The sequence below is a fragment of the Asterias rubens genome, chromosome 21, assembly GCF_902459465.1.
Source record: "Asterias rubens chromosome 21, eAstRub1.3, whole genome shotgun sequence".
NCBI classification, from domain to species: Eukaryota; Metazoa; Echinodermata; class Asteroidea; order Forcipulatida; family Asteriidae; genus Asterias; species Asterias rubens.
The window spans coordinates 4816334-4832046 of record NC_047082.1 but is presented as its reverse complement, the minus strand read 5'-3'; the positions used below and the strand labels follow the sequence as shown (position 1 = coordinate 4832046).

The 15713-nt window shown below is 36.7% G+C and overlaps 1 protein-coding gene across 1 annotated transcript in view; it reads left to right on the top strand.

Moving 5' to 3' along the window:
* Positions 1-1356: 1356 nt before the first annotated feature.
* The window catches only part of LOC117304606 (kelch-like protein 24), a 30039-nt gene continuing 15682 nt past the window's right edge, over positions 1357-15713 (top strand). Inside the window, exon 1 of the mRNA XM_033789149.1 lies at positions 1357-1674. The gene's annotated coding sequence lies outside the window, so the exon portion shown is untranslated. The remainder of the gene's footprint in view (positions 1675-15713) is intronic.

The following is a 15713-nucleotide window of genomic DNA, read 5'->3' as shown; positions in this document are numbered from 1 at the left end:
ACAGACAATAAACAACACTCATGAAAACACCATCAAGAGTGGGTAATAATAAAACAGCCATCGGGCTATTTTCTATAGCAGTTGAAGTTATATATAGAAAGGGATTTGTTGTACCATTGAGGAATGGTTGTACTGTGTCTGATGGGAGAAAGGAATTCCTGGAAAAGATTATGGCCCATCACATCCGGATTTACATTATTATGAAGTCGTCTTAAAAAAAATAATCCTAAAATTTATTAGGCTAAATGAATGAACCATGGAGGTAGAAATCTCCATGAATGAATGAACTTTGAGAATTATTATATATTATTAACGCATTTTATTCCATTTTTGATTAAAAAATAATAATATTGGAAGTTGTGCCGACTCTCCTACACACCGGGCCCCATGTTTTGGGGGCATGGCATATAATTTTTTATTCTAGGCACCACCTAAGGAGCAAAAGTAAAGAGTACTAAAACACATGATATTTTTCTGCTTAGCATGAATTTTCTTCCTATATTAAAATAGGCTGATTTTGTGTATAGGTATATTGCTTACTTGTTGTTTGCTTATCCTGAAAATCACGAGGAAATTTGATTTATATCCCTGTTGTTATCAAGACAAAAACTTCACGCTATATAAGCTAATAATAATAAATAAATAAAAAGTGCTTTAAAAAGCAGCTTTATGAAATTGGGCCCTCATTTCGGGTTGCGGGCGCCCTCCTAGCTGGCGACCCCGATGACCGATGCAAACTCGAATGCTCCCCATTTATATTTTCCAGTTATAAAACAGTGACAAACACTTTTTGTAGTATACATTCAAGAAGTAAGTTTTGAATTGGTACTTTTATCTCCAAGAGGAGGTCTCCTGCACCCTCAAGTTATTTCTTTCTCCATGATAAACCTCCATGATTCCACTCTCCTCACCGACTGATTTTTTTTCCTGGGCATTGGGTGGGGGCGGGGGGGGGGGCGGGTCAAAGACATAATCATTTTGGGAGCCGCTATTCATTTATTTAGGGAGAGGTGGCAGCCCCTCCCCCGGAAAAAAAAAGTAAACAAAAACTTTACAAAAACCCAACTAACTTCCATGACTACTTAATCAGCAACAGAGGGCCCACTTCTTATTTATTTTTTCCAAAAATAATTTAGGGAAAGTTTATTTTGCATAGTCTGGCCACAAGACGTATTACTGTACTGCTTGAATTTGGTAAACACAGGGGACCATAGCAAGCATGTCATGCATTCATTATACATGCATTGTGTTGCACACTAATGCGACTACGTATCTTTGTGCGGCGGTAGATGCTAGTTTCTGTAACTGTGCATTGTCCATACACACCACGTATGCGTAACATGCACATAGTGTACGCGCTGCTGTCTGTCTGTATAGGAGATTTAATCTTTTCTTTCCTGGTTACGCTCAACATTGATCAAACTGTTCCTTGCTCTCTATGGTCAAACTGCCCTCGATTCATATAGACACAGTATACCACGGTCCAGGCCTCTAATGTCTTTTTGTTGTTGTCCCTTTCTTGACTGGACGGGAGGTAAAGGCAGAACCAAGAAGATGAAGTTGCCCTTTTCGTAAATCTGGGCTTTTCAGTGAAGATTGGCATTCTGAATTCCACCTCCATGGTTTTACCAGAGAGCGGATTGGTTTCTAAAATGCAACTTGACTGAAAAAGAAGTGAGTACTTTAGTAATCAAAATGTATGTATATTGTAATATTGTAGTTTTATATGCAATTTAATTACACGTAATAATATAATAGAATAAATACTGCACTGGTTGAATTTTTGATAAGGGACCATCCATGGTTATAGTATAGCAAGCAATTTTGCTTCATCATTTAATTTGAGATCTGGACGGCCGATCTGGAAATGCTGAATCCGACAACTTTCTCGCTCATCAACTTTCATTTAATAAATAGGAAAAGTGTTGTGGATAACTTTTCGTATGACGCCACCACTTTTTCACTCATTTTTACAAAAAGGGATATCTCATTGAGGTAAATTAGATACTTTATTACTTTATTTCGAATGAAAAAGTGGTTGCGCCAAAAGGAAAGTTATCCAATAAATAAAAGGACCATGAAATGAATGATGGAGGAAGGATCATCAAACGCACGTTTATGGTATAAATTAAAGCATGGAGGATTCCTCCATGGTTAAATATATTATGCTTATTTATAGTAATTCATGGAAAAGTTTCCGTATGGCGCCACCACTTTTGAAGAATGAGTTTATCATGTTTATGATTAGTTGCGATAACGTAACCTCCTCCCGTCGTCCCAACTAGTTTATGATTTGAATTTATGCCAACTTGGATGAGAGTGATGGTCAGATCATAGAGTTAGGACTTTTGGTTTATGGTCAGGGCCCATTTTAATAGAGCTGCTCACCTCAAAATTTTGCTTCTAAGCATGAAATGTTTGTCTTGATAAAAACAGGATTACCAGCCAATTTTCCATGTGATTTCCAGGATAAGCAAACAAATATCTGTATTCACCAAATGGAAATTTGGTTGGTTATTTTGTTTTTATTGAGGAAGAAATTTCATGCTAAGCAAATTGTTGTGCTTAATAATAATATGAAAGCTCCATGAAATTGGGCCCAGATAAGACCGATTATGGAGGAAAGACACTACTCAGGGTTGAATTGAAATGTCAGCTCTGTTCCTACCATACATACATGACATACATGTATGTACACACATGTACATTGCCTCCATGCTACAACAACCAACTACATACATGTACGTTGTAGACATTGTAGACTAACCAATTACCAATTTTTTACATTTTCACATCTGGTAGTTTTTTACAGATAGACAGACAGTGGTGAGACTATATAACTGATAAGAGATCGAAATTGAAACATGAAGGTTTTTTTTTGGGGGGGGGGATTGTAATCAGTGTCTTTATTTGTATAGCAAATTGTGTACTATAGGCCTAAAGGTGTCTTCTCTAATTGGATTAAAGCTACAGTACTAAATTGTACTACCAACCTGGGTTCCATGCCTAACCCTGATAATCTTAATCCTCCTTTAATTATATGACGTAATATTTAAACAGGTTGTTCACAATAGAGGCAGGAAGTGTTCTGGAAAAATATAAAGTAATACAATGATTTAGCAAATTGTATCCAATTTGTGGTACTCATAAACACTAAAAAAAATAGACCCAAAAATTAATCCAACCCACACACCCTGAAGTGAAAACCTCTTCTATGTTGTCAACTCATAATATGCAGACACTGTCTTTATACTAACTTGCCCCGTTTGGAGAAACTGGCTAGCGGGGAATTGTTATTTTGGAAATGATGCTGCAAATCATTCGAAGCAGAAGCATCTAATAACTATGCATGTAGGAGTCCTATATTAAATTGTGAAGCATCGTGATAGATGGGAACATGGCAAAATAATGGATGACCTGTGACGAATACTTCATCAATCAATGATCTGTTTTTGCGATGATGTTTTAAAAATGCAATATTGCAGATCACCAATTTGACAAGGCAATATATCCTACAAAACAAATATTATTGCTATTAATTAAAATGTAAGCAGGGAACTAGTCGCAATACAACACATTTCACTTTAGCAGGTAGTCCGCTTACCAAGTTGTATCCTAATTTGGGTGTGATCCCTGGCTATACGGCAGTTAACAGTTGTATGGCCTCTGACTGGCACCCCCGAACAAAGATAGTGACGAAATAGGGAGACCGCCGGCGCCAACATGGGCTAGATAGCTCAGTTGGTAGAGTGCCGGCATGTTAATACGGAGTTCATGGGTTCGAGTCCCACTCTAGCGCTTGGAGACTTACTTCTGGAGGTGTTAGGCGCTATAGAAATGCGGTTGTTATTATTAGTCAATTCTTTGTTCAACCCCAAAACTCATTTCAAATTTACCCAGTCAGTTTCCCTTTGTGGTTTATATTGATATTAATGATATCTTTCTAAGTAAAACTGAGGAAAAGCAATCAGCTCTTGACCGTTTGGCCCTGTTCAAGTTTAATTTGGTTGCCTGGATCTCAGTAGCAAAGTTCATTGCATTGTAACTTTATCAACTGACGCACTAGGTACAACACACACATGTAGTTAGTGGTGTGTACAGTGATATCAATCATATCAACTATCATCATGTTATGAAATTGATATAAATGTCTGAAGGGTCTAGTTTACATGTAGAATGCATAGAATCTATCTTAAAGGCACTGGACACTATTGGTAATTACTCAAAATAATTGTTAGCATAAAACTTACTTGGTAACAAGCAATGGAGACCTGTTGATAGTATAAAACAATGCGGGAACGGCTCCCTCTGAAGTAACGTAGTTTTTGAGAAAGAAGTAATTTCTCACTAAAATATTTGAATTGAATCGAGACCTCAGAGTTCAAAGCATCTGAAACCACACAACTTGTGTGACAAGGGTGTTTTTTCTTCCACTATTTTCTACGCCTTCGACGACCAATTAAGTTCCAATTTTCCAAGGTTTGGTATTTTATGCATACATGTATGTTGCAATACACCAAGCGAGAAGACTGGTCTTTGACAATTACCAAAAGTGTCCATACCTTTAAAGGCCTGGCTAAGTTGAATGCCCACTGGGACCAGCAGGAGTTGATTTTAGCCTTGAGTCTGTGAACTTTTAATACAACGAATTTCCACCTTTTGTATTGTACAGATAGAAACATTGATTTGTGTTTCTTTGGTTGATGTTATTGATTGTGGAAAGAATAAACTTTGTCCAGTCAGTGGTATTTTGCACTGAATGGGATGCTAAGATGTTGTTTAATTGTTAGGTACATGTACACAATTAAACTGGCAAGAACATCTTCTAACTAATCACAGACGCACCACATCTTCCACACAACTACCTCTCATTTAATTTGTTAGCCGTTTTAACCCGTAAATTTAGATTCTAGATTTAAATAAGGGAATCAATGTGTGGTGAAGAGGTTTTTAACTAGTGGTTTAAACCCGCCAAGGCCTGGTTCGTGATGGTTTTACCGAGACAAATCATAAATACCTTCACATCAACACTTTTTGGTCAAAAAGTAAAACAAATGCAAAAATTATAAATTGTCCAATGATTTATTTCAACACAACACCCCTCCAGCTATGAAATGGTAAGGCCCTCGGGTAAATAACTCCTTATAAGGAGATGGCTGTGCGCGTCGCGCGTATCGCGTGATGTGGCACAACTGTCCCGGCCGTTGCTCTCGACCAATAGGAATGGAGAAACTGTCTTATATGCACAGGTGCAAGCTCGCGTATCACGCCCATGTTTCAACACTTTTTTACTGGTCATTGTCAAAGGTTTAAACACCCCAACGTGACGTGCTCTCCACCAATAGGAATAGCGAAACTGTCTAAGGTATTTAAAATAGTTATTTTGATGCCAACGGGCAAAGTGGCAAATTTTCACCTTTTGTGAAGAATGTTTGATTAAATCTTACATGTAGTTTATGTGCTTTGAATGTCTTTTAAAATTGTAAATTCAAAATGCAATTCGGTCGTTGGACCGCACATTTTTGAATGGTTTTAAAAATCAGGCAGTGCAACTTTAAAACCATGTATGTGAAAAAGGTTATTCGTTGATTCAATGTGACTGACTGTTCCACACAGTTGTTGAAGGATGAACAATTTGTGAAAAAACCTCCTCTTGTTGACAAAGTGCAACTAGTGCGAATTGGATTATAGCGCCTCTTGTATTTATTTTGTACATCATTCTAGAGCCTGGAGGTAGAAAGGGGAAGATAGTAAAATCACCCTGACAGCGTGCAACTAGGTACATGTAGTAGTATGTACGTAGATGCCACAGAACATTATAGTGTTCATGACACTGGGCATAGCATTATGCAGTTTGCAATGTTTGGCAGCAATGGTTGTTGCAGAACTGCACGACTGGCGTGTGCAAGAGAAAATTGAACACAGACACTCATTTCCAAATATAGCATTTTCAATGTGGCACCGCTCAACCGTAACATTCGATACCTGGATATTATATGATGTCAAGCTGAGCTTGTTGCAACAACACACACCCAAAAATTCCTTTTCACATTTTGGAAGGATGGTTATCGGCAGAAAACACTACATAATTAGTATTTGACCCTAAATGAATATTTCTTTTTAAAAAAGGGGGAAAAGGGTTCTGTTGAAAGGGAATGTTATCTCATGGTGATATTTATAAGATGTTCAGTGTTTATTTGTTAGAGTTTTTAGTTACTTCTGATACAAACTGACTCAATTCAGCTTGTATTCAGGGGAAAGCTTTGACAATTTTCTGTTTGGACTGTCACTCAATTATTTGTTACATGTTATTATGGTGGACCTTAAACCCATCTTAATTTCCTTAACGGGGACTTTCGTGATAATTTATACTTCTGAGCTGTATTCTAAAGTCCAATTGCTTTTTCATTGACATATTTGGGGATTGTGTGTATTTAAATGCCCAGTTGACTGATGAAATGCACATTACGATTGTAAACCAAAAGTTATCTGAAATGAATATTTCAGAGTCATAGGCCTATAGACCTTTATCATGCAGCCTCCATCTTGGTCATGTTCCTCGTATCGAAAAACAATAATTAATGCTGTAATCATTTTGCAAATAGGAACCAGACTATTTTGTTCTTCCAGCCTTGGTTTGGTAACATATAATATCAATGGGGGAAATTCAAGATGGCTGCACCATGATACATGTTAAGGTCTATTAATGTGCTATATTAGTGGTGATGGCTTCTTGTGGCTTCATTTGTTTCAAACATTGTACTGCATTATGGTGTAGCTTCCAGGCAGTAAACTTCTGTGTTTTGGTTGGATAGTTGTGGATTGACAACAGAAATTCACAAAGAATTTTAATTCGAATTCAAATTTTAATTCAAATTTTTGGCAGCACACAAGTAAAATGCATACTGTTTGTAATTACTTATTTTTTACTTTAGGTTGAACATGTTTTGTATGGCTATAATTGAATTTAACACCAAAAACATCAACGCCAAACTAAAGTAAACATGTCAATCAATAGGCCTAACAATAAAGATCTGGAAGTGTCTAAAACAAAGAAATTCCACACCCAAGATGGTTGACCACAACTGTCAGATGTGTTTGGGAGGTGCGGATGTGGTTAGTGTTGTTGACAATGACATTGTGCATAATTAGCATAATGGCAAATGGCCCTAAGGCACTTGGGTGGAGTGTTGTTTTCCTTTTTTTATGGTTCAAGTTCAACCATTGTTCGTATGAACACAGTACATGTATTTCATACAGTTTAGCATGAGCTTTGATGTACAAAATCTGTTGGCCTCATCCCCATAGACTGTGCAAGTCCCGCTCGCTTACAAACTTCCAAGACCAAGTTGGTCCCAACCCTTGCTCTACATGTACAGTGCCGCTCTCAATTATACCAAGTTTAACATGATTCTGTTTCTTCAAATACTTTAGTTTTAACATAGTCTATGGCTCATCAATTCACATGTAGACCTACAATTGATGGGAAAGTAAAATTTAAGGATGAAACATATGGAAGTAAAATAAAAATCAATTAAGAAAATCTGAGAATAAGACTTGACCTCAGGGGTGGATTTCACAAAGAGTTAAGACTAGTCTTACCGTCCTAATAGGACTAGCCTTAAGTTTTTAATGAATCCTCTAGGACTAGTCCTAAGTTAGGACTAGTGTCCTAAGTTAGGACTAGTCCTATCTTTTTTGAAATCGACCCTAGTTTACTTAAAACAATAAGAGAATCTACCCCAACTGATGTTCATTTGTATCATTAAAAAGCTTACTCTCTTAATGTAAAAGAGTGAAAAGGCACTCTTTCAAGAGCCATATGAAGGCCTGACAACTCTTCTTCGAGTGGTTTTCCACTCTTTTAGATTGAAGTTTTCATCTTTTTGAGTGATTTTTCACTCTGTCCTGGAGTAAAACCTCTCTGAAAGAGTGAAATAACCACCACTCTTTTCGAAGAGCCATATGAGGGACAGCTAAAAATGTAAAGAGTGTTTTTCACTCTTTTCGATTTAGAAAGTATGTAGGGCTGATATGGGTGTGATTTGCAAATTAGTTTTCTAAAAACAAAAATACATATTCATTCATTTCAACCATACATTACAATGCATGGTTTAGCTTTAACTCGTCTGGCAACAAAAATCCTTATCTCAAGTTTCATTTTTGATTTTTTTTTTAATGTTAGTTTAAATAAATTAGTTGCATACAAAAAGTACTAAAACTAAAATTCTACTAAAACTCTATTAAACTAAACCAAGTAAGGTTTTATGCTAATAAGGAGTGTCCACTGCCTTTAACCTGCCCTTTTACTATAACAACATAACATCTACATGAGTACAAAGACTCTACATGCCATGTATTTAAACAGGTATTTAAGTGTTATTTAATCCCTTGGCAGTTGTAGACACACTGTTCTCAGCTTCTGTCTGCTAAATACTTGAGGGGGACAAAAACAGTCCGGAGTAGTGAGAGTCTTGAAGGAGACTGGAGGAGACTGTAGACAGTGTTTGTTTGTGGAAAGTCCAAGCAGTTGTTGAGAATTGTGGAGATTAAAGGCACTGGACACTTTTGGTAATTCATCAAAATAAATTTTAGCATAAAAACTTATTGCTAACAAGCATTGGAGAGTATAAACCATTGTGAGAAATGGCTCCCTCTGAAGCAACGTAGTTTTTGAGAAAGAGGTAATTTTTCACCCAAATATTCAAAGACTTCAGGCTTCTGAAAGCACACAAAGTTGTGCAACAATGGTGTTAGTTCTGTCATTATTGTCTTGCAACTTTGATGGCCAGTTGAGCCCAAATTTCCACAGGTTTGGTACTTTAAATGCATATGTTGAGATACACCAAGTGAGAATACTGGTCTTTGACAATTACCAAAGGTATCCCGTGCCTTTAAAGCCAACATCTTTTAAGTCTGGTCACAAGATGAAAGTCCATCAGCAGGTTGAAGTGGTTTATGAACCAATATTTTGTTAAAAGCCATTGGACACTTTTGGTAAACAGTATTGTCCAAGGCCCACACTTCGTGTATCACAACTTATATATAAAACAACAAACCTGTGAAAATTTAGGTTCAATCGGTCATCGAAGACGGGAGAAAATAACAGGAAAACCCACCCTTGTTTACGCACGTTTCGCCATGTCATGACATGTGTTTAAAATAAATCCGTAATTCTCGACATCGAGAATTGACAATTGTTTTAATGTTTTCACAAAAAGTAAAGCATTTCATGGAATAATATTTCAAGAGAAGTCTTTCACCATTACCTTCTGTAAACCCTGTAAGTTGTTAGTAAATCTGTGAACTTTTATTTATTTTTCTGTCCCGAAAGTGTATAATGGCTTTAAACCCATAGAATGACCATGGAGAAAATGGAACGACTGACTTGAATGGGAGTCATTTTAGGGTTGTGTTGAGAAATGTTTGGAATCAAAATACTGCTGCCCGCATTGTGACACTGTCTAGAAAATCCTGTTCTATCACCCCCATTCTGAAACAACTACACTGGCTCCCTATCTCTCAACGAATCATCTTCAAGCTGATGCTCATTGTCCACAAAGCTCTTAATGGCAAGGCTCCCCACTATATTTCTGAACTGCTTCAAGTTTACACTCCATCAAGGAATCTTCGATCAAGTTCTATGCTTGTCCTCATTGAACCCAAGTCTCGACACTCATGGGGTGACAGGTCTTTGTCTTCAGCCGCCCCACGCATCTGGAACTCTCTACCACTTAATCTTCGATCTTGTCTTTGTACTGCAAAATTCAAGTCTCTTCTCAAAACTTATCTTATGTCACAGGTTTTCAATGACCAATTTTGTTGTGTCTGTTTTTTCTTTGTGTTGTGTTTTGTTTTTGTTTTGTTTTTGTTTTGTTTTTGGTTTTACTGTGCCTTGAACACCCAGCAGGGTGTATTATTATTATTATTATTATAAGGATAGTTAGTAGATGTACATTATTTTTTTAGGCGTTTAGTACAATGCTGTGTGATTTATTATTGCACCAATTAATATTGCTGATGCGCACTCAATATAAATGCTTTATTGACAAAAATGACTTATTTTAGCTCTCATTTGCAATGTGCATGTTATTGTTTTGAGACGTGAAATAATGATAACCTATGTAAATGAAGTAAAAATTATCTTGAGAAATAAATCATTCGCAATACAAAGACTCCCTGCTCATTCGCACATGTTATACTCAGTACAGAAACAGAAAACAAATGTCACAGGTATTGTTTGTCAAAGTGAAAAAGAAAAAAACATGAGCATGAAATATGTCGGCCTACACTTTGAAATAACAATGGTGTACCAAATAGCAGGGACAAATGGGTGTACACATGCAATGGGAGACTTTCTGGGACGATAGAGGGCAGCAGACATACCGGGTAAATCCATTGTTCTCAGAATTATGCGCATGTTCAGAACTACGTAAACAATGGAAATTTACCCGGTATGTCTGCTGCCACCTAGCGTTGGAAAGTCTCCTATTCCTCTTAAGCCTACATGTATGCTGTAATATCAAATGACATCTCATGGTTTCAGTTTTCAGTCCTTGCACCACTTGAACGCCTTGGGTAGACCAGACACAAGACTCAGCCTAGCTGTTCCTTTGTTCCCTCATCCAGCTTTGTTATTTAACACGAATAGAGTTCCAGCATGGACTGGTTCTTTGTCAATAAACAGACAGATGTTGCAATTTACTCAATCAGTACAAACTGAGAAACGCATTGAACCTGAAGCAAAAGAGAAAGCATTGAGGTACTACTAACGCAATCATTGTAGGAATTACCATCTTTATGATATTATGGTTTTGAAAACAAAGATTAATCTGACCTTTGATGCACTTTCAGGGTGTTTCCCTTGGTACTTTGTTTTCATTTGATTTAATTTGGAATGCCAAAAAGTGTAGGCACTGGACTCTATTGGTACTGCAATTACTCAAAATAATTGTTTGCATAAAAAGTTACTTGGTAACGAGAAATGGAGAGTTGTTGATGGTACACGTAAAAAACATTGTGAGAAACGGCTCCCTCTGAAGGAACGTAGTTTTTGAGAAAGCGGTAATTTCTCACTCAAATATTTGAATTTGATTTGAAGCCCTTTTTAAAGCCAGTGGACTCTATTGGTAATTACTCAAAATAATTATTAGCATTTAAAAACCTTACTTGGTAACGAGTAATGGGGAGAGGGCGATAGTATAAACATTGTGAGGTACCGAAATCAAGCATCTGAAAGCACACACAGGGCTGTATGCTTCGTTTTTGAAAGGGCAAGGGCACCAAGGCATTTTCTTCTTGGTTAAGGGCACCCTATGATAAATTGCAAATTTGTACTGGAGCATTTTAAGGGCACCAAGGCAATGACCAGGGGACACGAAGGCAATCGCCTTCATTGCCTCCGTGAAGAATCTGGCCTGCACACAACTTCAGGTGACAAGGGTGTTTTTTCTTTCGTTATTATCTCGCACTTTCGACGACCATTTGAGTCCAAATTTTCACAGGTTTATTATAGTGTTGAGATACACACCAAGCGAGAATACTGGTTGACCAAAGGTATATAGTGCCTTTAAAACGGGTTTGAGATAGTTCGTAATAAAAACAAAAATATAAAACAATCGTAAATGGGTCAAGTCCATGAAAGATCAGAAGATGAGATGTTAAGTATTAATAATTGTTTGTAATGGAGAAGATTAGACTTCCGAACATGCTAGTTTTATTATAGGGTAATCCACGATTTTCTAGCCAGATGGATGAAGCAGTTGGTTGACATTGAAACATTCTTTGATCTACTCAGCTAGAACTAATTCAAGTCTCCTTGGGCATAGTTTGGATTCATTGCAACTTTATTAATGTCCTATGATTCAAAACATCTGTTAGTTTTGCTGTCTGGTGCTGGGTTTATTTGGGTATTTTTAAAGATGATGCGAGCATGAATAGGAAGCCAATGGAGAGATTGCATAGCTGGAATAATTTTTTTAATTGTAGTTCTTTCAGTGTTCCATATAACCTCCTTAAAGGCATTGAACACCTTTGGTAATTGTCAAAGACCAGTCTTCTCACTTTGTGTATCTCAACAAATGCACAAAACAACAAACCTGTGAAAATTTTGACTCAATTGGTCGTCGAAGTTGCGAGATAATAATGGAAGAAAAAAACATTCTTGTCACACGAAGTTGTGGGCTTTCAGATGCTTGATTTCGGGACCTCAAAATCTAATTCTGATGTCTTGAAATCAATTTTGTGGAAAATTACTTCTTTCTTGAAAACTATGTTACTTCAGAGGGAGCCGTTTCTCACAATGTTTTATACCATCAACAGCTCTCCATTGCTTGTAACCAAGTAATTTTTTATGCTAACAATTATTTTGAGTAATTACCAATAGTGTCCAGTGCCTTTAAGTTTTTCCTTCACATGAAAACAGTTCATTTTAAACAAATTATTTTCACATTTGTACTTGTGTTTGTACTGGTTGAGTCCATTTTAATTTTCAATCCATTTTTACAACGATGGTACGCAAAACAAAACTGTTAGTTCAACAAAAATAGCAATGTATACGATCAAAGGCAATCTATGCAATTTTGTAAAAATAAAATAAAATGTACAGTACTTGGTAGATCTATTTTCCCCATAAGTGTTTGGAATGCTATGGTTAATGGGTGACAGTCAGCCTATGCCCTTCATTATGTGTGTAATACAAGCCCCTGGGGAAATTAGATAATCGGCAAACAATTTCTCTGCAACTGGACTGGTACACAAGGACTAGGGACTTCCTTAGTGTCTGGCTGAAGCGGTTTTTGCAGGTTTTTCTAAGTTCTCAGGCCAAGACATAGCAAGGTTCTCCTAAGATCTTTTTTAAAAGAACTGTTGGGAAAAGTTATAAATGAAATATACAAATGTTTAGGAACTCTATTATTATATTGAGCATGTTCATTGAAGGGGTTGTTTTACAGGGGGTGTGGAGATGTTATAATTAAGGGATTATAAAAATACACATGTACAAATGTAGATCTGATTTGTTTGATTAACAACACAGACATTTATTTGTGTTTTTTTTTTCTGTAAAACTTTGTTTGAAATGAAGATCTGTTTTTTATTTGCAGTAACTGAGAGAGTCTTTGTAGGCCTATGCAGTGCTCCACTACCTTTCCTCTGGTTACAACCCCCGTTTGTACTTAATTGATTTTTTTTTACTTCGCTTAACTCTTGTACTTTTGCTGATTTTACAAATGGAAATAAAACAAACAAGCAAACAAACAAACGTTACTGTTGCAACCAGGAAGTACAGAAGACTTCCTCGAGGTCAAGATGAGACCTTTTTTTCAAAGGATCTACATTTTTTACAAATACTACCATCCCCTGAGAAATGGTGCATCAAAAACACCAAGCCACCCTCCCTCTTATGGAGTTATTGTATCACCCAAACCATCATTAGAATGCAACGTTCAAGTTTTCCTTTCCATTAAAATTGATTGCTTCTTGTTTGAGTTATTAATGCTTGAGATACTTAAACAAAACTTGAAAGGAACAAGTCCAGGACACTCTTGTGACAGACTGGCCATATATGGCCATGAAATGCATACACTCCAAGCAACCTCTGTCTCAGACATAAAAAAAACCCTCACTCCCTGGTAAGCTGAAGGGCTTGTTAAAGATGAGTCTGCCATCCTTCATGTGAAGAGTAATTACCTTGACCGGGGTATGGTGACTTGTTGGTGAGGACCATCTGTCTGAGAGGCTGTGGGAAGGATTTCAGGGTTGTTGGAGAAAGAGTAAAAATATGATCAAAGTACTATAATTCTTTAAATTAACAATTTAGGAAAACTATGTTCATTGCCTTTTGTAAGCGCAAATTTGCTTTTGATAAGCAGAGGCATGAAATTTGGCCCAGGTGAATTGGGTCAATGATGGTTGAACTTCCAAGTTCCAGTCCATGTGTGCTATTGTTCAATTCTGATGAAACCAGATCGTTATCAAACTGACATACATAACAACTTTATTTTGCCCTAGTTTTTAAATACAAGAAAGGCCTTGAGATCAAATGAATATTCACAACAAGTTTAGGAGACAGAAATCCTACAGAAGGACAAGTTAATTTTTCATGCTCTACTGGATTGGGTAGACTTTCATGAATACATGTATGCTTGGTGGCTCTATGGTTACATGTTTGACAAATGATCAATGTGTACAATTGGTCTCTCTTTGTTCAAAGCTGTGTGGGATGAAAACAACAACAATTTCTCCACACCTACCAAAGTTTGAGTAGACAATAATGACAACTATTTTACGTGGGAGATGTATGTATTTGTTGACTTAATACTTCCGGTGTATCTTTGGGTGGAGTAACTGTTATGATGAACTGAATGCATTCACTCTTACAATTACTACTGGACATTGTTACAGTAATGTACTGTTTTTAAAGTTTTCTGTCTCCATGTAAAGGTAGGTTAACCTGTATTAGTAAAGGTTCAGTTCTTTGATAATATGATTGAAGATGCTTTTAAAGACACGGTTACAGATGATGATTATTCAGCAAGAGTATTTGGGCAATTCCAAGCAAACATGGACATGACACCAACAAATAATTTTTGTGTCACAACCTGCTTTCCACTTAGAAACTTTTATAGCTATTTTTTTATTTTTAGTTGTTGACAAGGAATACACCCACTTTTTCCTAATAAGAACTCAGCTTGGGCTCCATTGACTGGACAAACTGTAATATGATTGACTGGAATGCGACCGACCATTGTTTTGCCATGTAAACATAAAAGTTCAAGTTGCTGACCGTTTATAAGTATCCTGTTTGATACTCATGTTTAAGAGTTGTGTGTTACATGAAGTAAAACTTTCACAGGTTTTTTAGTTAGAGGAAACTTTTTAATTGTGACTTATTTTTTACCATGTCCTTATTGTGTAATGCAAAGTTGACCACTTTTTACAACGTTATAACATCCAGAGCACAAAGCCCACAACATTTCTAATACATGGGATGGTGTATCATCAATTCAAAGCCTTGGGTGTCAAATACAAATCAGTTTTTAAACTTGGTGGAAAGAATGTCTCCGATAGTTCTACTAGCACCCAGATCAAGAAATGACACAGAAAAGTGTAATGCGACTGACCATGGAATTGCCCATTTCCATATTTTCAATCTAAAAGCTACTTACATGTAGTAATATGAAGTGTTTTATCCATTACCAAAATACCCTGTGAAAATGTGTGTTTGTTCTTGTACAATGTATTTCTGATCTTACATCTAAATGACCATCGAGTACAAAATATACTTATTTTGCGAGACAAGAGAGGAGTAAACATAAGACATTTAACAAAGTTACTACTCCGTAAAACAGGCACTCTTGTTGTCTTGGATAATATGCCAAGCCTAAGAGCTATGTTTGTATTTGTCAGTTTGTATAATATTAACAAAGTTTTTAGTGCATACGGTTCTAAAGCCAATAATTTCTGTGTAACAACACACTCTACTTCAAAAGTATTGAGGGGGATAACGTGCAAAATTTTGTAATGAAACTTGTTAATATCAAATGAACTTCGCAATGTGAGCTGTACAACCCTCTGTTTGCGTGTGACGTGCACATGGTATGTTAATTGTTACATGTACCCGATAGTGACACTGACAGTCGCATCAGATACTGTGACATAGCCTACATAGTACCTGGGCCCAATTTCATAGAGCTGCTAAGCACGAAAACTTG